The sequence below is a fragment of the Centruroides sculpturatus genome, unplaced genomic scaffold (genome assembly GCF_000671375.1).
Source record: "Centruroides sculpturatus isolate CEXI.00-Female unplaced genomic scaffold, Cexi_2.0 scaffold289, whole genome shotgun sequence".
NCBI classification, from domain to species: Eukaryota; Metazoa; Arthropoda; class Arachnida; order Scorpiones; family Buthidae; genus Centruroides; species Centruroides sculpturatus.
This window is the reverse complement of record NW_019384529.1, coordinates 648,644-673,186: the sequence shown is the minus strand read 5'-3', so window position 1 is coordinate 673,186 and position 24,543 is coordinate 648,644. Positions and strand designations below refer to the sequence as shown.

The 24,543-nt window shown below is 28.3% G+C and overlaps 1 protein-coding gene across 1 annotated transcript in view; it reads left to right on the top strand.

Moving 5' to 3' along the window:
• Positions 1-4,385: 4,385 nt before the first annotated feature.
• The window catches only part of LOC111622992 (glucose transporter type 1-like), a 51,737-nt gene continuing 31,579 nt past the window's right edge, over positions 4,386-24,543 (top strand). Inside the window, exon 1 of the mRNA XM_023365471.1 lies at positions 4,386-4,727. The gene's annotated coding sequence lies outside the window, so the exon portion shown is untranslated. The remainder of the gene's footprint in view (positions 4,728-24,543) is intronic.

Sequence of the window (24,543 nt, the reverse complement as noted above, 5' to 3'; positions counted from 1 at the left end):
CGTATCAAATAGAGCTAAGTTATCTGTACCTGTTCTTTCTTAATTTAGGTTACTTACGTTACTCCTACGCAAGTCCCTAGTCCCTAACTGTAACTGATTTAGAACCGGCATGCACGTTATTCTTCGCATTGTAAAATGACATTGCGCATGCGTCAGGAACTTCTGTTCGAACAAACCCGGTTTTGTTTTTTTTTTTTTTAAATTGTTTGAGTTTATCTTGATTGAACATCGATGTTCCAATGGGCATCGATCAAACATCGATGTGAAATGCGACATCGAAATTTAGCATCGATGCTTAGGCAAACATCGATGTTAGACATCGATGTTAAAATTGTAGACATCGCACAGCACTGCTGAACGTCACGAGACTAGCGGCATCTCGTGGTATAAACCAGAACTACGGCTACGGAATCGTTTTGTAATTAGACGCCAGTCAGCTAAACCGGATGAGGTTGGTGCTCTGTAAAGCGCATGCGCGAATCTGGCTGTTTGGAAGCTGACAATACAGCGCGTCCATTCCGCCACTAATATTCGAATATACAATAGCAATCTTATCGTTTTTTTCACATGTAGTATAGAAATTTGTAATAAGATACATAATGCGGTTATAATAAAATATTGTGCGATAATTTTCATATAATTAAAATTAATATTTATTTATTTTTTAGAAAATACAAGGGAAGCGACGCTTCCACCGCTTCCAATGGCAACACACCACTGCCTTTTTACCACACTCATCGTGGGCTCAGCAAAACACACAATGGTACAAGAAGTGAGGGATGAGGTTGATATATCAGAACGCCCCATGCCTCGAAAAATTCCTGGGATTCCTTCGACTTGTCCGGATTCGATACCGAGTTTCCCAGAGTAGCAGGTTTTCACTTTAATACTTTAATCGCTCGGCCATTTGACATCGGTATCTTATATTAGAATGACCCTATAGTATGTTGTAAACCTCCCATGACAGTGTCAATATTCTACGGCAGGGGCCTTCAACCTTTTACACTTTCGGGAACCCTTCGAGCTCAGGGTTTTCTTGAAGGAACCTCGTGTTTAAGTAGCACATAAAATAGTTTATCAAAGCTTTTTTCTACTCAAATTTGCAAAATTATTCTTGTATCTTTATTTAATCTTAATACAAACATCTTAATTAAACAACGAAAGTGAGGTAGCGAATCGGATTTTATTTTATTTATTTTCTAGAATACATTTTATGAATAATTAACAAAAGGAACAATATTTTATATTATAACAAATTAATAAAAAGAAAATTCTTTTAATGACTCGACTGCGCTTATTTTTTATCGCAAAGCATTTTTACATCGGGAATAATTGTTGAAATCCGCAACCTAACGTCATCTTCGGCATCCAATCTGTTTCTGTGTTTTGTTTTTGTGGCAGCATACAAAGAGAAAGATTTTTTACATATATAGGTCGATACAAATGACATTAAATGTTTCGCAGCTCTTTTGGCAATTTCAAGATATTCGTTCCTAATGTCAATCCAAAAATGCATAATATCAATTCGATTAAATTTTAGTTTCAATCGAGTGTCGGTCGACACATCAATTTGTCGTTCTCTTTCTTTTATTGGGAGTTCGGAGGTGTCGCAGTCTCGAAAAGGATTTTGAATTTAAGATAATTTTTCTTTTTGAACGGGAAAGCATTCGCAAAATGTTTTTTGCAGATCTTATAAATGTTGGACCAAATTATTTTTTACATTTTTATCGAGATTAGCGATACTGTCTACTAAAATATTGTGCAAATTAGGAAAGTATTCAATATTTCCTTTCAAAATGCAAATTGCCCAAAATTTCAATTTTAAAAGAGTAGCGTCGATTTTACTTTGTACCCTGAAAATATTGATATTTGTTCCTTGGAGCGATGCGTTGAGCTCATTTAAATAGGTAAAAATATCTGCTAGATACACCATTTTCTGAATCCAAACTACGTCATTTAGTTTTTGAGATAATTGAGGCGCGTGTTCAGATAAGAAAATTCTTATTTCATCTTTTAATTCGCAAAACCTTGCTAACACTTTTCCACGAGATAACCAATGGACGTCTGCGCGCAACAGTAGTGTTTTATATAAACTTCCCATATTTTCACACAACAAATTGAAAACTCTTCAATTTAATGGCCCTGATTTGATAAAATTTATCACTTTAACACAACCATTAAGTACGTCTTTTAGCTCTTCTGGCATTTTCGTCACTGCGAGAGCCCGTCGACGAAGACGACAATGAGTACTTCTTGTGTGAGGATTTTTTGTTTCACGCGTGCAACTACGCCGTTCAATTTACCAAGCATTGCCTTGGCTCCATTGGTACGTACTCGATGACATAAATTCCGAGATATATCTTGCTTTTTGAAATATGAATTTATCAAATTAAAAATTTCTTACGTAGTTGTTCTGGTTGGCAAACTTTTGCTAATTAGCGTATCTTCTCGAGTAGCCATTCCATGGATTTATCTCGCAATAACTAGCGAGATCGCTAATCCAGCTATATCTGTAGTTTCGTCAAGTTGAATAGTAAATCCGTGTTCGGAAGCTTGCAAATGTCTTACGAGCTCATTTTCAGAAAAATAGACGTATCTTTAACACGCCTTTAAACTGTAGTATCCGAAAGGGGGATACAGTCAACTAATTTAGCACGTTCTTTCCCAATCGTGGTAGTAACTACATCTTTTACGCGTGGCTTAATTAATTTTTCTGCGATCGTATAAGCTTTACCCTGTTGAGCAATACGATACTTCCAAAGCATTATCACGATCGTTTTTAACAAAGTTCATAAAGGTCGTTTTTGTCTTTTTTATATTCTTCGACTCATTACATTTTCTTTTAAAATACTCAACATTTTTATTTTGTAAAGTTGGATGATTTGTTTCCAAATGTCTTTTCAATTTTGCGGGATTTAAACCGCTATTGTGCATCACACGTTCGCATTCAACGCGTAACCTTTTTGGTTCATTTTTATCACCAATCCATGTAAAACCAAATTTTATGTATTCTTCATTATACTTCCGCTTTTTACAAATGGTTAACTCCGAATCACTAGACAACTTTTTGGTACTAACATCTGGTTCATTGTCAACAGTAGTAGCGAAACTAGTTCCCGCATCCGTGGAATGAAGCTTACCAGTTTTCAACCACATATCCATTATTGCTACGGTAGTCTAATTAAATTGTAAATAAATAATAAGAGTTATCAATTATGATATAAAAACAAAATAAATACTCCCTTGTACGTGATTGTATTTAACAGACAGAATGAGATTAACAGAACTAATATGCGACGTCGTGCGTCTTGATTGGTGTATTTGAAGCGCGTGACTTTTACCGATTTCAAGATTTTATTTTATCCATAAAATATTTATTTATAGTTATTTTTTAAAATCAACTGTCACTTTATATCCAATTTATATTAATATTGTAATTTTTATCTAAATATTATATTAATCTAATATTTTAATAAGACAGTCCACTACCCCGTTCCTACATGAAAAATTCTTTGTATAGATGATTTCCATTTTACGTGTGTTTTGGCCGCAAATAGTGATCACTTGCGGAACCTCTGTCAACGTTCCAGGGATTCCTGTCAACCCTAGGGTTCCGCGGAACCCAGGTTGAAGACCCCTGTTCTACGGTTTATCAGCTTTGTATCCATTTAAAATATTGTTAAATATAAAATAACATTTGATAATAGGTTAGAAAAACAATGAATGATATTTCAAATAAAATCAAAAACATGTTTGTCGCGTTTTATTGCGTTTTCGCCTAGAAAATCTATCAGCTATAAAATTTATGATTATCAATATTTGAGTTTTAATTGTATATAATAAAACGATGATGAGTAGCTTTATACATCCTTTAACTATAATATTAAAAATAAAGGGCTCATTGCCTAGTAAAGCAGCTTTATAAGATAACAATGACAGAGTCCGTTTCATATGAAACGAGCTACGTCATTGGTTTGCTTAACTGTTAGTAAGGTCAGTAACTGTTATCAGATATAACCCCATAGGCTTCGGACCACCCTGGGGTCGTATTCTGGTCACTGTCTCTGGTCTCTCGTCTCTTGCAAGCCGGTCGCTGATTGGCTAATCCAAATGATTAGCCAATCAGCGACCGGCTTGCGAGAGACGAGAGACAGTGACCAGAATACGGCCCCTGGTTTGCTTATCCAGTTGTTAACAGGCAACGCTCTCTACAAAGCGGTATTTATTAATTCGATTGAATTTATTTATATTAAATATAAAATTTTAGTTAAAGTATTTCATAGCGATATTATTAAATTAATACATTTTTATTTATAAAATTTATTAGTACATAATTGTTTACAGAAAAAGTAAGAATTATAATAATTCTTCAACTGTGTTTAAATGGATATCGATGAAAATTTTGACAAAAGTCCGTCTTCCATCATGTGAGTTCGGTCGGTGAGTATTTGCTAGATAGAAAGATGTCAAATTATTAAATTTACTCTAAATATAAGCATTTCGAACAATGAAATGTCATCGTAAAGTTTAACGCATACATTTAATTAACTCATGTATAATTTCGACTGGAGAAATTCGATAGAAATGTTTCGGCATTGAGGCGTCCTGTGTGTCGGTTCGAAACCCAAGAAATATTTATTCATGTCGGTTTGATACCGTATATTGTTTTATAAAAGTGTAAACAAGAATCCAAAGAAAGATACAGTTATCAGAAGTCGTCTATATAGGTAATCCCTTTTGTTTTAACAGTAAGTTTCAATTATTATCTTGCTATATTTTTCCTCTGCTCAGTTTATGCTTGATTGTTTTAATTCTATGAATAGTATGAGTGCATGATGCTCAGATCCACTTCCTCTGCTTATAGTGCCATTCGTTAGATACATTGATGCTGTGATACTGTTACTGCGCGACAAGTTTGCAGCAAATCCGTTGCATATAATGCATTATATTTACTAATTATCACAATATTTTCTTATTATAGTCAGTATATAATCTTTTTGTTACGATTGCTTATTGAATTTTGCATTATATTATAATTTACATGAGAAACATTTTTAAAAGTTGAGTTTAATTATGCTTTTTAATGTCAAAAGATGCTATTCTCAATACATAAATACTGTGTATGCTTAAGTATTGCATAAACTTACTGGCTTATTCTCTTATGGGACTAGGCAATATATTGATTTTGAACAGCTAGAATTTAAAAAGTCAGTGTTGTAGATAAATTATTTATGTTACAAGAATTATTCAATAAATTTATAATATTTATTGGCAGTTTAATTAATTTTTTGACATGTTTACAATTTAAAATGAATGTATTATGTTACTATATTATTTGCATGTATTTAAATTTATTGATAGAGTATTAACGTCTAATACACATGCATAGTTCTATATAATTATATAGGAAATTGTAGTTTCCTTCCTGTTTTTGTATGTTTATAATTTTAGAATCTGTAGCAAATTATGATTTTTATTAATAAAATCAATTTTAGATATTGAATTTTATGTCCCATGCCATTTATGTAGTTTTAATAATAATAGTAATAGTTATTGTATTTTTTTATTATTGAAAGTATTACGACTGCTCTGCATGACTTGACAACTTTAGCCAATTCTCTACATCTGTTATTGATATTGTAGAAAATAGCATGTCATAAGATTCGGTTGAGCAGTTGCAAATGATGTACAAGGACAAATCAAATAATTTGAGTAGGTTACTCTGTGTTGTTTTATAATTGCAAAAAGTCTTACATTCATGAAGAATGATTAATGTGGTATTTTATGTAATTAACTACTATATTCAATAAAATTTAAACTTTTTTAATTAGAGACCATTTTTGGCATCAGTCCTTTCATTTCTACAAATTTTTTTTTTTTTTATAGTTTGAATATGAATTGTAAATGATTTAATTTAGAAAGTAAGTTCAAATTTGAATTTCATGCATTTTAAATTTAATTAAGTTTCTAAACAAAACAAGTTCTCTCTTTTTGATAAATTTGTTCAATAATAATTATTTTACATAAAACAATTTATTCGGCTAGTCTTGAGCATGAAAGATATTTGCATTTCCTATGTAAACGACTATAAAAAATACATTTACTTATGAAAGGAGATATAAAATTAGTAGAATATAAGTAGGTTAATGTTCTCCAAGAGTTCCAATAAAGTCATTCTATGAATACACAGAATAAAATACAATAATTTATCTTTAATTAAAGATAGATGTGAGATTTTATATAATTAGTTTCATTTATTTCAAATGGAAGTCAATTGTGAATAATTAAACTATAGAAAGTACAAAGTGCTATCATAAATTTTATATAAAATGTAGCTCCTGTGAAATTTTAACTGTAATTTATAATCTTAATTTCAGTTATAAAAAAAAATTTTAAAAATTGGATTTTGGCCAAACCCACCTTGGCAAACTTCTTTCTAGTCCATAAGATAACAAAAGAAGTTAATGACATGTAATAATAAAAACGATGTACTTTTAAGCTAATATCATCCACTTTGCATATAAAAGTATATTAAAGAAAACGTCGCAAAGCATGATAGACACTTTTTATATAAAGCAAATACTTTTTATAATCCACTTAAATAATAAATTCACCAGTTTTAATTACAAGTTATTATTTTATTACTTATATTCAGTTGATCTTAGATTTAAAATCAACTTTTACTAGTTTATATATTGATGAGTAAGTGTAAATTAACATATTTGTTGATAATGTGATGTTTATAATCTATACTAATATTATAAAGAGGTAATGTTTGTAAGTATGTATGTAAGTTTGTATGCAGCAGGTAATCTCCGAAACTACTCATCTGATTTCAAAAATTCTTTCACCAATATTTAGAATGGAACTTCAGGGTGGACATAGGCTGTATATTATTCCGTTAAACATGGGAGATGGACAGTTCTTTACGGTAAGCTTTACGGGGAAGGCTTACCATAAAGAACTCTGCTTCTATTTATACTATTTTAGATGCGGTTTTTTGCATTTTTGATTGCATTTTAATAGGGTACGTCAACAGAATGTACACTAAGAAAGGATTTTTCAATATTCCCCCTGCAGGGGAGAGGGACAGGATTAAGGCTTACTGTGAAGAACTAGGCTTCTATTATACTATTTTAAATGCGGGTTTTTGCATTTTTTATTGCGTTTTAATAGGGTACGTCAACAGAATGTACACTAAAAAGAAATTTTTCGAAAAATTTTCCTCCACGGGGAAGTTTTATACATTTATAATAGATACATTTTGAGCCACAACAAGGCGTGGCGGGGTCTGCTAGTTATTAATACAGTGGGTGATCGGTTAATGAACATATCGGATAATGAACACTTTCGTGAAAGATTTTTTATGTTCGGACAATGAACACATGATCAGAACAAACACAAGAAGAAGCAACGTAAAATAATGAAAACTGATTGGTCTTCCCTTGTCTTCAGATAACAGTTCAAAATACTATTTGTAGTGTGGGAGACGTCGACATTGATGCTCAAGCTGGTATATACTGATCGGATAGTATTCCTCTGAACTTTGAAACTCTCCCTTGTAATTCCAGCCATTTATTTTCTTGACAAAACAATTCTTTTATGTATTTGCGAGACTGTCGGGTGGGCACTCGTTAAGTTTTACATCGGTTTTTCTTTTCAAAAGGTAAGAGTATAATAGCAAAGATACAGAGAGTGGGCAAAAGATGTATAATGTTGCTGGGCAGTATGGCGTGAACAGGTCTATAGTAGGTCGCAGTTCAATCTTATTTAAGAAAAATACTGTATAATCAAGAAGACTCAAGCAGCTAAAGGAGTAACAAAATTCACATCTGAGAAATAAAGAACATCGAAGAGTTCATAATGGAAACTGAAACAGATCTGACAACAGAAGAACGCCAATAACTTTTGAATGAAGAACACCAAGAAACTTGGCAAGATATGTTTTCTCCTGAAAAAGAGTATTAATGCCGATATCTGTTTTTAAAGATTCTTTGAAGAAGTCAGAGGATGTCAGAACAATGGTCTTAGGATGTCATCCAAACCAGGTTGAGGCTTGGGGATCTCTACAATTGCAATACTATTAATTACTTCTGAAAAATCCTGAAGAAGAGAGAAAAGAAATCAACATTAGACAGATTCTTTAACCCCCCACAAACGGAAAAAACATGACTAATAAAAATGCAAGACTGTGTATGTATGTATTTTTATTATTACATATAAATAAACATAGTAAGAAAGTATATATTTTTTATTTTGGGGGTCTCCAGAATGAATTAATTAAATTCCCATTAAAACCTATGGTAAATCGATGATCGGTTAACGAACAATTAGGATAGCAAACAAAGTCTTGGAATGGATTAGGTTCGTTAACCAATCACCCACTGTACTTTCATCTATAAGGAAGAATGAAATTTATTAAGATAATGAACAAGCTAAATAATGAAATCTCTGTAAAAAGTAAATATGATGATGATCAAAACTTGGAATTAAAAATGACATTTTCATATTTAATTGTAAAGAACCTGATAAAGAATCTAAAGAAAGTTTCATAACGTTAAAAAAAATTCTAGATTAAAATATCAGAAATTATTATTATATATTTTGAGACATACAAAATACAAATCTTTGGTTCTGTATAAGTAATGAATTTGTAAATGTGTATGCTGTTTATCAGCAAAATAATATATTGATAGTAAATAAAATACCTTAATTTGTTGCTGAGAAATATAATTGAAAAACTAACGTTTTCAGCCTGATTAACAGGCCATCACCAGGTCTAAAAAACGAAAATGGAACAGATACATTCCATGTATAGAATACAAATATTTAAATCAAAATTTAGAACAAAAATTTTTAAAAATATACAAGAGAAACGGAAGAATATATAAAAATAACACAAAATAAAATAAAAATATACAAGAGAAATGAAAGAATATATAAAAATAACACAAAATAAACTAAAAAATAAAAAATATAAATCTTCCAATAAACTAATTCTAGCTTGAGTTGAGTTCTTGCTGAGCACTTTTAATGTTATATTGATAGTTTTATAGTCAGTGCTTTTTTGTCATAGAATGCAATGGAATGGCGTTCCACCACCTTTTTTCGATATATTTTAAAAGTTTTAAGAGAATTTTTGAAAATTTGACGTTTGGTCCATGTTGAATCGCTCTGTTGAGCATAGAAGATAAGCAACAAAATTATTGATATTAATTAATTAAGACAGTCCTGCTCCTGCTTGTGTGCCGAATCTTATGTACGATGCATGTAATATATTTTTAGTAATGAGATGAGCGTTCCACCACCTTTTTTTTTCCAAAAAAAAAGCACTGTTTATAATGATTTGTTTAACCTCATTGGTAATACTGTTTCCTAGTTAGCTGTATCATCATCATTAAATTTTCAATTGACACTGCATTAATCATCAAAGTTTAACATAATGAAAATCAAATCTACAGCATTAAATTCAAATTTCCCTTTTAATTACAAACTAAACCATTAAATTTATTAGATTAAATTGAAATTATTCAAGGAATGGAAAACATAAAGTATAGAAATTCTCAATTATAAGACTAAGGATTGTCTATAAATGTATACATAATTTTAATTTTCTTATTAATTTAAAGAATTAAGAAAAACATATAGTTTATTAGTACAAAAGTAATAAAATCAGCTTTGAACACTTATGCAAATATTTTGAATCCTGTAGTTTGTAAAATACTAGTTGCATGTGCCTGGTGCTTTCTGAGGGAGTAGGAGATAGAAATAAAACAATAGTTTTAATCACTAAAATGTACTGTACATTTATTGACCTGAGTATTTATAATAATGAAACATGAAATACAAAAAATTACTCTGGCTTAACTTAAGAGGTTGGCTTTAAGAATAGTTGGTGGTTGGGGACTCATTGCACTATTTTTTCTAGAGTGTCAAAGAATATTCATGGCAAATTTGGTGCAGATATGTTAAGTGGTATTGAAGCTTTTACCTAACATACATTAGATATTTTGACTTTTATATAGAAACTAGCTGCAAGGACCTGCTTTGCTGGGTTTTTATTTGTTTGTACATTTGTATGTAATATAGTTTTTGTTTTTTATATATAAAAGACTGTTTTTCTAAGTAATCTAGAATCTAGTTGCAAGGACCCGCTTCGCTGAGTTTTTATTTGTGAGCAAAAAGTAACGATAGTGAAGATTAAGATAATTACATTATAGCCAATCTTACCCGTTTTCACAAAATGCAAGAATTAGGTCTCCCGTTTCCAGACTAATTAGAGACCTGGTCCCGATTCTATTTCTGAACGTCTCCTGTTCACATCCAGTCAAACGAACTATTTTCAACGTTTCTGGAATGTTTACAATCATTCTATAATCGAACCAATATTTGAATTTTATGTTCAAATTTGTTAGAACAAATTCGAACATAACATTCAAAATAGAAAACCACTTTCAACCACTTTCAGTCCCATATCTCCCGCACCCTTATAGCTATCGAGACACAACCCCCATAGTGCACGAATGGAGACTTGGAGCTACTACCACATACAAACACCATTCACGTGCGATGTGTAGTTTTGGTGGAAAAGTGAAATATAGGGACACACGCGTCCATTTATATATATTTTAAGTGATTATGTTATATAAATAGTATAATAAATATAATTAGAAAAAACATTTATACTGTCACAAATATTTTGGAATTGATAATTAAACTTTCAAATGTTAACAATTGTTGGGTTGTTAAATCAGAGTTCAAAATTCAGTGAGATATTTGACAAAATTATCTGTTCTTATTCTTGATTAAATATTGGATAATACATTAAAACAGAACAGTCATAAGTGTTATTCACTGATAGGTTAGCAGAAAAATTATTTTATCAGGTAAAATATTCTTAAGTTAAGTGTAAGTTTTTAGTATGGATGTTTAAGACTAAAGATATGTTCTTGTGCAGCTGCATAAATGTAGATTGGCTATTTTTTTACATAACTAGATAATTCTTCACAAAATACTGCAAAAGTCATCATTACTTTTGTTTATAGTAATAAACTATAAGTTACAATGATTGTAGTATTTTGTGAAGAATGCTCCAGTTATCTATTAGTAGATTGTATCAACAATCTGAAGTTTTGTTTGACCAAGGAGATGAATGACTAGACAAATTTTTCTATTGGGATAACAGTATTAGAAGACAAAAAGGACAAGCATTGTTATAAAGGGCTGTCCTCTAAAAGTAAGTACAGTTTAAGGGAGAGGAAGTTGCAAAAAATACAGTATGTCATTGTATGTGATGGGGAGGGGATTGAGGAATTGTCTACGTAGACATTTTTAGTAATATCGGTGGCATGAAAATTTATTTTTATGAACCTACTTACTAGTCACGTGAATAAACTATCAGTTAGAAAATATTTGCAGAACTTTAATCATTTCTTCAAATTTCCATAAATTATTATATGTATAATTAAAGGGGGTTGCCAAAAATATATCATTGTTCACAACAGAGTGTACATGACTCAAAAGCTGTACACATAATTAATTGACAGCTCCTAATAGAAGGCGTTTAATTTAAATGAAAACTAGTTGAGATATAAAAACACTTCTTGAACATTCTCATAGTATAATCAATCTAATGATTTTTATTGATTACTGAATATAATAAAAATCATGATGGATCCAGGTATAAAAACTAAATGATGATAGATATTCTTTAGTTTAATTAGTTAAATAGTTCATTTCTGCATTAAGATTTGAGTACAGGATAGTAAAAAATTTTAAATATTTATTAATTTTCTTCAAATTTTGATTAATGATGATGTGAAATTGTCATTAGTTACAATATGTATTGAATAATTGAGTATAGAAATGTATTTTTATTATTACATATAAATAAACATAGTAAGAAAGTATATATTTTTTATTTTTGGGGTCTCCAGAATGAATTAATTAAATTCCCATTAAAACCTATGGTAAATTGATGATCGGTTAACGAACAATTAGGATAGCAAACAAAGTCTTGGAATGGATTAGGTTCGTTAACCAATCACCCACTGTACTTTCATCTATAAGGAANATAAAGTTACAATAAATTAAGTTAATATATAATTATATATACAATACCTAATTTATATATAATTAATATATAATTATATGTACAGTACCTAATTTATATATAATACTGTACAGACGATAGTAAACTCAATTTACCCGCCTAAACTTTCCGTAGCGTGGCGCTGGATGGTGGGAAGTAGTTCGGCTGCCTGATGACGTTTTACCGAATTATAGGAGTTTTTTACCATGTTTGTACGGATACCATCGCAATTTTTTCGCCGTCATATAGGAATCCGAACTATAGGAACCTGTGTTATAGGGGGGGTCGACTGTATATTGAAAGTATTTATAAATCTTCATTAATACTACATTGTATGTGCTACAGTTATCTATCTACAGGTTATAGTGAACAATTGGAAAAAACAGGAATAAGTTTTTATCAAATTTTCAGATATTTTTAATATTATTGTCAACTTATTGAATAAAATCTAATTAAAAATTAAATTGTGATAACTGAAATAGACAGGCCATATATTACAGGCAGATGATGAAAAATTATCAAAAAATAATAATAATTGGGCTGCAATTTGAAAATTGCAGACCTATAAATTTCTACTAATGCCTGTCTGTTCGTTGTTTGTTAATCTCAATAACAGAGTTAGATAGATGCAAATCAAGACTATATGTGGAAAGCATAGAGGCTTGAAAACCCCAATTAATTTTTAAATTAAAATATAATTAAAAATTGCAGACCAACAATGTCACAATAAATAATTTGCTTGTTGTTATAATTATATTGATAATTGTATACCATTACTTCATGAAATAAGAAATTTCACTTCTTGTTACATAATTAATTAACAGAATATTTTACATAAAGTAGCCTATATTAGATAATGCAAAGAATGAAGCAAAATTAAATTACAATAATACAAATGTATATGTATTACAGTTAATTAAAATTTGATATTTTGTTTATTTTTTTTATATGCGAATACATTAGATCTGTTAAATTGTCAATACAGTCATAAAACATGTATTATTTAATTTAAAATATAGAAACTACATATTACATGAGATAAATCTGTTATTTAAACAAAAGTATATAATTTGAATAGAACATAAAATAAAATAAATAATGGCATAGAATTATTTATCAACTTTTATTTTCATTTCCAATGACATATTTTAGTTATGGAAAAAAAAATAATTGTTTAATTATCTGGTACAATGCTATGCATAATTTAATAACATTATAATAATTTAATAGGCTACAGCAGCAACGTGAATAGAACAGTATAAGAAATTTTATCAGAAATATTGTAAACATGGAAATGAATTACTAATTTTCATTACAGAAACTTTATTCTTGTCTTTCACATCAATATTTACCTAATAAACATAATGTTTTTTTTTTTTATTATGAGAATCTCTTCTCTCTGTTTAGCTGATAACTTCTCAAACACTTTGAATTGAGTTAGAAAATATAAAAATTATGTTTATCAGTGTAGCACAAATACCGGTTATTGACTGATGATAATCTCACTTAAATTTTTGATAATGTTTTAGGATGAAACAATGACTGAGAAATTTTTTTATTTAAATATTCCAAGTTTATATAAAAAAATAATATGTTTGGTTATATGCTATCAACTGTATCAAACCATCTACTTATTAAGAGCATAATTACTTCAAATTTAAGATGTAATCCAATTTAAAAAAAAATAATTTTTAGAAAAATTTAGATGTTAATAAGAAATAAGTAAATTTATTAATGGATATAAATGTTAATAGTGTATTTAAAATAAAATTGTCAGAAAATGTAAACAAGAACAAAAACGTCAAAGAGTGATAATGTCTCAAATTTAAGAACTACTACTAATTTAATGTGCATCCCAGTTTTAAGTTTGGCAATTTGTAAAAAAAGTACATTTTTAATTTGAAGTAGAGCAATATTAGAAATATTACAGATGATTTTCTGTTGTAAGAACTTGTGAAAAAAATTTAGATTACAATCTTGGGCTGCACCCAGTAATCTCTAGATAAAAATAGATTAATAATATATTCATGTAAAAAAGTATAGCTTTTTTTTACTTCCAGTGCCAGAGATTTTATACTAAAAAATATTTTTTCTATTTCACTAGATTCTTATAACATAAATGTAAATTTTTTAAATGCCAAACTTATTTTGCAACCTTGTTATAATTAATCCTCATCAGCACCAGCACATTGATGATGTGATGCTGTATTTAAAGAAAAAAAACATTGTTTTTGTAGTTCCATTGATTAAAAAAAAACCTTGTGATATGATAACTTCATTATTGAAGGTGCCAAAGTAGTAAGTTGGGTGGAGTTTTGCGACATCTTCAGTTGGTAATTCACTCATTTGGAAATTTGGGTGGTGCCAAGTCACACAGGCTTTAATGGGTTGTTGCAACTGTTTAATAGATGCATAAGAATAATTGCAAGGATTCACATTTAAACTATTGAACCAATATATGTGTATTGTTTGGTTTTAAATTTAGTCTGTAAATATAATAATTTATTACATTATAATCTTAAAATCAATTATTATTTAAAATGTGGTATCAATTAAAAAATTTTATAGCTTAAGTTTATTTTGCTTAACATTATTTGATAGAAGAAAGTTAAACAAAATTTTTAATCCTTTCACAAATCTTATAACATTTTTATTATTTTCTTTAAATTGTCGTATCTTAATCAACAGGATTTAATATTGTAAGAACTAATTGTTGAAAGTTTCTATAAAGAATATTATAAAATTTAAAATGCCTCTTCCATTTCTATATTAACCCTTATTAATATTATACCTATATTATTCTATATAGGATTTATTGCTAATGTAACAAGTGTTCAAAAAACCCTTTAAAATTGAACAATATATTTATTTAACAGACATTGTATTTTAACAAATTCCAATTTACTCTGTATTAATACTACTTGAAAGGCCTTTAATAGGTTGAAAATATCTAATATATTGCTTCATAATAATAATAAGTTTGATGATTACACAGTATAAACTGAAGACATTTTTAACTAATAAAAATGAAGAGATTCATCAATTTTTTGACTTCTTTGAATAATTTTAGCAAATTATTATCAATAATTTGTGAATCACATTATCTAACTCAGTGTTTTTCAACCTTCTTGAATACACGACCCCTTTACAAGTTAAAAAATTCTGGCGACCCCCAGGGCCATATTTAAACTATATCAGTGATTTTAAAAACTATGTATTTAATTTTCTTTCTTTAAATATCGATCGAAAAACCAATTGTACTGTAAAATAAACAGGCACAGCCTTCTCACTGAAATTCTAGTTTTTTTTTTATTGTAGTGTAGGACCTACAAACACTTGTCTTTTCTTACACCCGCAACCCCCCATGTAAGACTTTGCAACCCCTGGGAGTCGCAAAGCCTTACATGTGGATCACGACCCCCAGGGGGTCATGATCCACAGGTTGAAAAACACTGATCTAACTGTTTATTGAGAAACTTATTATTGAGAAAAATCATCCTGAAAAACTTTTATTGGGTAAAAAGATTTTCCTGGACTCCATGTTTGTTTTCTAACAATTCTTTATTAATTAATTTAAATGGAGTTGACCGTGCTTTATTATTATAGTAATATGTAAAAAATCGCATTAAATTCTATTTTGAGATTTAATAATTAAAATTTTGCTCTTTGATCTTCTATCTTGTAATTCTCATTCCAGTTTAAGGCCCACTAATGAATAAATGCTGAACACTGCTGAAACACTGCTGAACACTAGTAATTGTATGTTTGTGCCTGACCAAAGGACTAGGACTGGCTAAATGGAATTCTTTTTACATGTAATGCCTAAGTAGAACGCCAGTTTCCATAAAAATTCTCTCAAGAGGCATTTTTCTCTGGCAGATCACCTACATTTCTCTGGCATTTCCATCTCTCATCAATCCATTTAATTTTAATTGGATTTATATTTTTTAAATAAAATTTTCTACATTTTAGTTGTCCTTTCTGAACTAAAATTATTATATTTGCATTATATCCGTCTGATATGCAAACTCTAGTTATGCATGTGTAATGGGTGCAAAGGCTCAGGGCCCAAGATAAAAGAGGTCCTAAATATTAAAAAAATTATCAGTATTATAATTTAAGTTTTGCTGCTGTAGGGGTCAGTTCTGTAATATTTTTGGTTAAAAATTAACTGGCCATTTCTATTGTATTTGTTTTTATATTTTTTCCAAAAAAAGGGAGAGCCAAAAATAAAATCTTACACAAGGTACATAAAAGCTAGTTACGGCACTGCTGTTATGGTAGGTTATTTTTAATGCACTTTATTAGTCTGGAAATCTTTGAATTATTTTGTTTTAAAGTTTTCTGTATTCATATGTTCATCACTTTTTAAAAGAAATTTAGATTGACACAAATTTATGACATCAAACAACCATAAATGATGGCTGAGGTAGTAAAGAAGTTATCCTTCTGCTCTGAGGGATTCAGATTCAAATCCAAGTCGGAACCTTGGAGGTCTTCATAAGAAGTTTGGTCCATGTATATTGGTCTCTAACTTTTATCATCCAGTCATTGTGGGCCCATCAAAACAATGAGAATGAAAAGTCATGTTATGGAACAAAAGAGATTTCAAAAATTTTAATTTTAGTTTTATTTTTTAAAAATATAATTAACTAAACAATAATTAAGACATACAATTACAGAAGAGGGCGTGATTTCATGGCCATCTTCTACAGTTATCAATGATTTAAACCAGAAAGATTTTTAAAAAAATTGTATGTATTGTACAGACAACTAATATTTACCTTTATCTATTCTATGTTATTAATTATAAGACTTGAGATTTCATCTGAAGTTTTATTATTAATTAAACTCTGAAAGATAATTAATTACAGTTGCAAAAAAAGAATGATATTAAAGATGAGTTTAACTTTTAATTAACAAAATTTTTATGCCATTAAGAAGTTTAATGTTTTATAATTCTAAAATTATAATTTTTAACTGCTGTCTTTTTAAGCTGTACCTTCTTTGTAAATACTACTATAAATTAAATTAATTTAAAAATTATTAAAATATTTTCATGCATTATTTAGTTTTTAAAATATAAAACTTAAAGAAAAGTAAAGTTATAATTGATTAATTATAAAGAGATTATAATCAGTAAAGCAAAGTTTTTCATTTAACAACTAACAATTGGGCTTTAGCAATTTGTGATTTATGCTTTCAACTAAAGTGAATATATTGAATCTTTAAGCTATACCAATGTAATTTCATGAATTTCAGTAAAATTATTTCACTTCTCCTAAAAAAATTATGAAATGCATTTCATATAATCATTTTTTTTCCTTGAAGAATTATTTGACCTTCAATTAATAAATGAAAATTTTATTTTATTTGGTTATTTTATAAATGTGAGACAGCCAAATTATACATATTAATTTATAAAATAAATAGCACATACTGTAAAGTTTTAATTAAATTATTTTGAAATTAAATTATCTGTCATTTGTTTCAAAATATGCAACAGTAATGAATGCAGTAAGATGCTAGTTGTGATCAAAATTGTCACCCATGGCCAAAATTAATTGTGCCATCCCAGCACATTCATGGTAAATCATTAAAAAAAATTATTGAAAATGTCCAATTTGATATAAATTAAACAGCTTTCAAAACTGTTTTTAATTGATAGTACAGACTAATGATTCAGTTCTGGTCATTTGCTGTGTTTAATTTAAATAGAATTGTTGTGCCATATGAATTAGATCTATATTTTGATTCAGTTTGATTTAAATTGGTAATATTTAATTAAATCTAATGTATATTATAGAAATAATTAAAATGGGAAATATAATCTAGTCATAACAGACTCAAATATAGAAATGTATACTTTATCTTGATCAGAAATGTTTTCATATTGTCCAATTTCATGATCATCTGATTTTTTTGTAGATTAGATGTTCAATTCAGTTTAATTAAACATTGAACATGGTTTGAAAACATTTCTGATAATGCTAAAGTAGACTTCTATCTATGAATATACATATAATAGTGGTAGCTTTGTCATGCCAATATTGAAATAATAATTGTATTTAAAGCTCAAATGCCAGAATAACTCTTGATCAAATTGCATTTTTTTAGCATTTGAGTAACTCTATATCGAATTACTAATAACAATATTCTACATGGATTTTATACACTTGTAAAAATTATTGGATTGAAGTTTCATCTTAGTTGAAAGAAATAATTATCTTCTCGCACCTGATTTGTACCAGAGAAAATTTAAGAGCACTGTCTATTGGCGTTAATAAAATAGTTCGGATGAACTATTTTANATAGAATATAAATATTTAAATCAAAATTTAGAACAAAAATTTTTAAAAATATACAAGAGAAACGGAAGAAAATATAAAAATAACACAAAATAAAATTAAAATATACAAGAGAAACGGGAGAATATATAAAAATAACACAAAATAAACTAAAAAATAAAAAATATAAATCTTCCAATAAACTAATTCTAGCTTGAGTTGAGTTCTTGCTGAGCACTTTTAATGTTATATTGATAGTTTTATAGTCAGTGCTTTTTTGTCATAGAATGCAATGGAATGGCGTTCCACCACCTTTTTTCGATATATTTTAAAAGTTTTAAGAGAATTTTTGAAAATTTGACGTTTGGTCCATGTTGAATCGCTCTGTTGAGCATAGAAGATAAGCAACAAAATTATTGATATTAATTAATTAAGACAGTCCTGCTCCTGCTTGTGTGCCGAATCTTATGTACGATGCATGTAATATATTTTTAGTAATGAGATGAGCGTTCCACCACCTTTTTTTTTCCAAAAAAAAAGCACTGTTTATAATGATTTGTTTAACCTCATTGGTAATACTGTTTCCTAGTTAGCTGTATCATCATCATTAAATTTTCAATTGACACTGCATTAATCATCAAAGTTTAACATAATGAAAATCAAATCTACAGCATTAAATTCAAATTTCCCTTTTAATTACAAACTAAACCATTAAATTTATTAGATTAAATTGAAATTATTCAAGGAATGGAAAACATAAAGTATAGAAATTCTCAATTATAAGACTAAGGATTGTCTATAAATGTATACATAATTTTAATTTTCTTATTAATTTAAAGAATTAAGAAAAACATATAGTTTATTAGTACAAAAGTAATAAAATCAGCTTTGAACACTTATGCAAATATTTTGAATCCTGTAGTTTGTAAAATACTAGTTGCATGTGCCTGGTGCTTTCTGAGGGAGTAGGAGATAGAAATAAAACAATAGTTTTAATCACTAAAATGTACTGTACATTTATTGACCTGAGTATTTATAATAATGAAACATGAAATACAAAAAATTACTCTGGCTTAACTTAAGAGGTTGGCTTTAAGAATAGTTGGTGGTTGGGGACTCATTGCACTATTTTTTCTAGAGTGTCAAAGAATATTCATGGCAAATTTGGTGCAGATATGTTAAGTGGTATTGAAGCTTTTACCTAACATACATTAGATATTTTGACTTTTATATAGAAACTAGCTGCAAGGACCTGCTTTGCTGGGTTTTTATTTGTTTGTACATTTGTATGTAATATAGTTTTTGTTTTTTATATATAAAAGACTGTTTTTCTAAGTAATCTAGAATCTAGTTGCAAGGACCCGCTTCGCTGAGTTTTTATTTGTGAGCAAAAAGTAACGATAGTGAAGATTAAGATAATTACATTATAGCCAATCTTACCCGTTTTCACAAAATGCAAGAATTAGGTCTCCCGTTTCCAGACTAATTAGAGACCTGGTCCCGATTCTATTTCTGAACGTCTCCTGTTCACATCCAGTCAAACGAACTATTTTCAACGTTTCTGGAATGTTTACAATCATTCTATAATCGAACCAATATTTGAATTTTATGTTCAAATTTGTTAGAACAAATTCGAACATAACATTCAAAATAGAAAACCACTTTCAACCACTTTCAGTCCCATATCTCCCGCACCCTTATAGCTATCGAGACACAACCCCCATAGTGCACGAATGGAGACTTGGAGCTACTACCACATACAAACACCATTCACGTGCGATGTGTAGTTTTGGTGGAAAAGTGAAATATAGGGACACACGCGTCCATTTATATATATTTTAAGTGATTATGTTATATAAATAGTATAATAAATATAATTAGAAAAAAACATTTATACTGTCACAAATATTTTGGAATTGATAATTAAACTTTCAAATGTTAACAATTGTTGGGTTGTTAAATCAGAGTTCAAAATTCAGTGAGATATTTGACAAAATTATCTGTTCTTATTCTTGATTAAATATTGGATAATACATTAAAACAGAACAGTCATAAGTGTTATTCACTGATAGGTTAGCAGAAAAATTATTTTATCAGGTAAAATATTCTTAAGTTAAGTGTAAGTTTTTAGTATGGATGTTTAAGACTAAAGATATGTTCTTGTGCAGCTGCATAAATGTAGATTGGCTATTTTTTTACATAACTAGATAATTCTTCACAAAATACTGCAAAAGTCATCATTACTTTTGTTTATAGTAATAAACTATAAGTTACAATGATTGTAGTATTTTGTGAAGAATGCTCCAGTTATCTATTAGTAGATTGTATCAACAATCTGAAGTTTTGTTTGACCAAGGAGATGAATGACTAGACAAATTTTTCTATTGGGATAACAGTATTAGAAGACAAAAAGGACAAGCATTGTTATAAAGGGCTGTCCTCTAAAAGTAAGTACAGTTTAAGGGAGAGGAAGTTGCAAAAAATACAGTATGTCATTGTATGTGATGGGGAGGGGATTGAGGAATTGTCTACGTAGACATTTTTAGTAATATCGGTGGCATGAAAATTTATTTTTATGAACCTACTTACTAGTCACGTGAATAAACTATCAGTTAGAAAATATTTGCAGAACTTTAATCATTTCTTCAAATTTCCATAAATTATTATATGTATAATTAAAGGGGGTTGCCAAAAATATATCATTGTTCACAACAGAGTGTACATGACTCAAAAGCTGTACACACAATTAATTGACAGCTCCTAATAGAAGGCGTTTAATTTAAATGAAAACTAGTTGAGATATAAAAACACTTCTTGAACATTCTCATAGTATAATCAATCTAATGATTTTTATTGATTACTGAATATAATAAAAATCATGATGGATCCAGGTATAAAAACTAAATGATGATAGATATTCTTTAGTTTAATTAGTTAAATAGTTCATTTCTGCATTAAGATTTGAGTACAGGATAGTAAAAAATTTTAAATATTTATTAANTGCCCGATGACGTTTTACCGAATTATAGGAGTTTTTTACCATGTTTGTACGGATACCATCGCAATTTTTTCGCCGTCATATAGGAATCCGAACTATAGGAACCTGTGTTATAGGGGGGGTCGACTGTATATTGAAAGTATTTATAAATCTTCATTAATACTACATTGTATGTGCTACAGTTATCTATCTACAGGTTATAGTGAACAATTGGAAAAAACAGGAATAAGTTTTTATCAAATTTTCAGATATTTTTAATATTATTGTCAACTTATTGAATAAAATCTAATTAAAAATTAAATTGTGATAACTGAAATAGACAGGCCATATATTACAGGCAGATGATGAAAAATTATCAAAAAATAATAATAATTGGGCTGCAATTTGAAAATTGCAGACCTATAAATTTCTACTAATGCCTGTCTGTTCGTTGTTTGTTAATCTCAATAACAGAGTTAGATAGATGCAAATCAAGACTATATGTGGAAAGCATAGAGGCTTGAAAACCCCAATTAATTTTTAAATTAAAATATAATTAAAAATTGCAGACCAACAATGTCACAATAAATAATTTGCTTGTTGTTATAATTATATTGATAATTGTATACCATTACTTCATGAAATAAGAAATTTCACTTCTTGTTACATAATTAATTAACAGAATATTTTACATAAAGTAGCCTATATTAGATAATGCAAAGAATGAAGCAAAATTAAATTACAATAATACAAATGTATATGTATTACAGTTAATTAAAATTTGATATTTTGTTTATTTTTTTTATATGCGAATACATTAGATCTGTTAAATTGTCAATACAGTCATAAAACATGTATTATTTAATTTAAAATATAGAAACTACATATTACATGAGATAAATCTGTTATTTAAACAAAAGTATATAATTTGAATAGAACATAAAATAAAATAAATAATGGCATAGAATTATTTATCAACTTTTATTTTCATTTCCAATGACATATTTTAGTTATGGAAAAAAAAATAATTGTTTAATTATCTGGTACAATGCTATGCATAATTTAATAACATTATAATAATTTAATAGGCTACAGCAGCAACGTGAATAGAACAGTATAAGAAATTTTATCAGAAATATTGTAAACATGGAAATGAATTACTAATTTTCATTACAGAAACTTTATTCTTGTCTTTCACATCAATATTTACCTAATAAACATAATGTTTTTTTTTTTTATTATGAGAATCTCTTCTCTCTGTTTAGCTGATAACTTCTCAAACACTTTGAATTGAGTTAGAAAATATAAAAATTATGTTTATCAGTGTAGCACAAATACCGGTTATTGACTGATGATAATCTCACTTAAATTTTTGATAATGTTTTAGGATGAAACAATGACTGAGAAATTTTTTTATTTAAATATTCCAAGTTTATATAAAAAAATAATATGTTTGGTTATATGCTATCAACTGTATCAAACCATCTACTTATTAAGAGCATAATTACTTCAAATTTAAGATGTAATCCAATTTAAAAAAAAATAATTTTTAGAAAAATTTAGATGTTAATAAGAAATAAGTAAATTTATTAATGGATATAAATGTTAATAGTGTATTTAAAATAAAATTGTCAGAAAATGTAAACAAGAACAAAAACGTCAAAGAGTGATAATGTCTCAAATTTAAGAACTACTACTAATTTAATGTGCATCCCAGTTTTAAGTTTGGCAATTTGTAAAAAAAGTACATTTTTAATTTGAAGTAGAGCAATATTAGAAATATTACAGATGATTTTCTGTTGTAAGAACTTGTGAAAAAAATTTAGATTACAATCTTGGGCTGCACCCAGTAATCTCTAGATAAAAATAGATTAATAATATATTCATGTAAAAAAGTATAGCTTTTTTTTACTTCCAGTGCCAGAGATTTTATACTAAAAAATATTTTTTCTATTTCACTAGATTCTTATAACATAAATGTAAATTTTTTAAATGCCAAACTTATTTTGCAACCTTGTTATAATTAATCCTCATCAGCACCAGCACATTGATGATGTGATGCTGTATTTAAAGAAAAAAAACATTGTTTTTGTAGTTCCATTGATTAAAAAAAAACCTTGTGATATGATAACTTCATTATTGAAGGTGCCAAAGTAGTAAGTTGGGTGGAGTTTTGCGACATCTTCAGTTGGTAATTCACTCATTTGGAAATTTGGGTGGTGCCAAGTCACACAGGCTTTAATGGGTTGTTGCAACTGTTTAATAGATGCATAAGAATAATTGCAAGGATTCACATTTAAACTATTGAACCAATATATGTGTATTGTTTGGTTTTAAATTTAGTCTGTAAATATAATAATTTATTACATTATAATCTTAAAATCAATTATTATTTAAAATGTGGTATCAATTAAAAAATTTTATAGCTTAAGTTTATTTTGCTTAACATTATTTGATAGAAGAAAGTTAAACAAAATTTTTAATCCTTTCACAAATCTTATAACATTTTTATTATTTTCTTTAAATTGTCGTATCTTAATCAACAGGATTTAATATTGTAAGAACTAATTGTTGAAAGTTTCTATAAAGAATATTATAAAATTTAAAATGCCTCTTCCATTTCTATATTAACCCTTATTAATATTATACCTATATTATTCTATATAGGATTTATTGCTAATGTAACAAGTGTTCAAAAAACCCTTTAAAATTGAACAATATATTTATTTAACAGACATTGTATTTTAACAAATTCCAATTTACTCTGTATTAATACTACTTGAAAGACCTTTAATAGGTTGAAAATATCTAATATATTGCTTCATAATAATAATAAGTTTGATGATTACACAGTATAAACTGAAGACATTTTTAACTAATAAAAATGAAGAGATTCATCAATTTTTTGACTTCTTTGAATAATTTTAGCAAATTATTATCAATAATTTGTGAATCACATTATCTAACTCAGTGTTTTTCAACCTTCTTGAATACACGACCCCTTTACAAGTTAAAAAATTCTGGCGACCCCCAGGGCCATATTTAAACTATATCAGTGATTTTAAAAACTATGTATTTAATTTTCTTTCTTTAAATATCGATCGAAAAACCAATTGTACTGTAAAATAAACAGGCACAGCCTTCTCACTGAAATTCTATTTTTTTTTTTATTGTAGTGTAGGACCTAC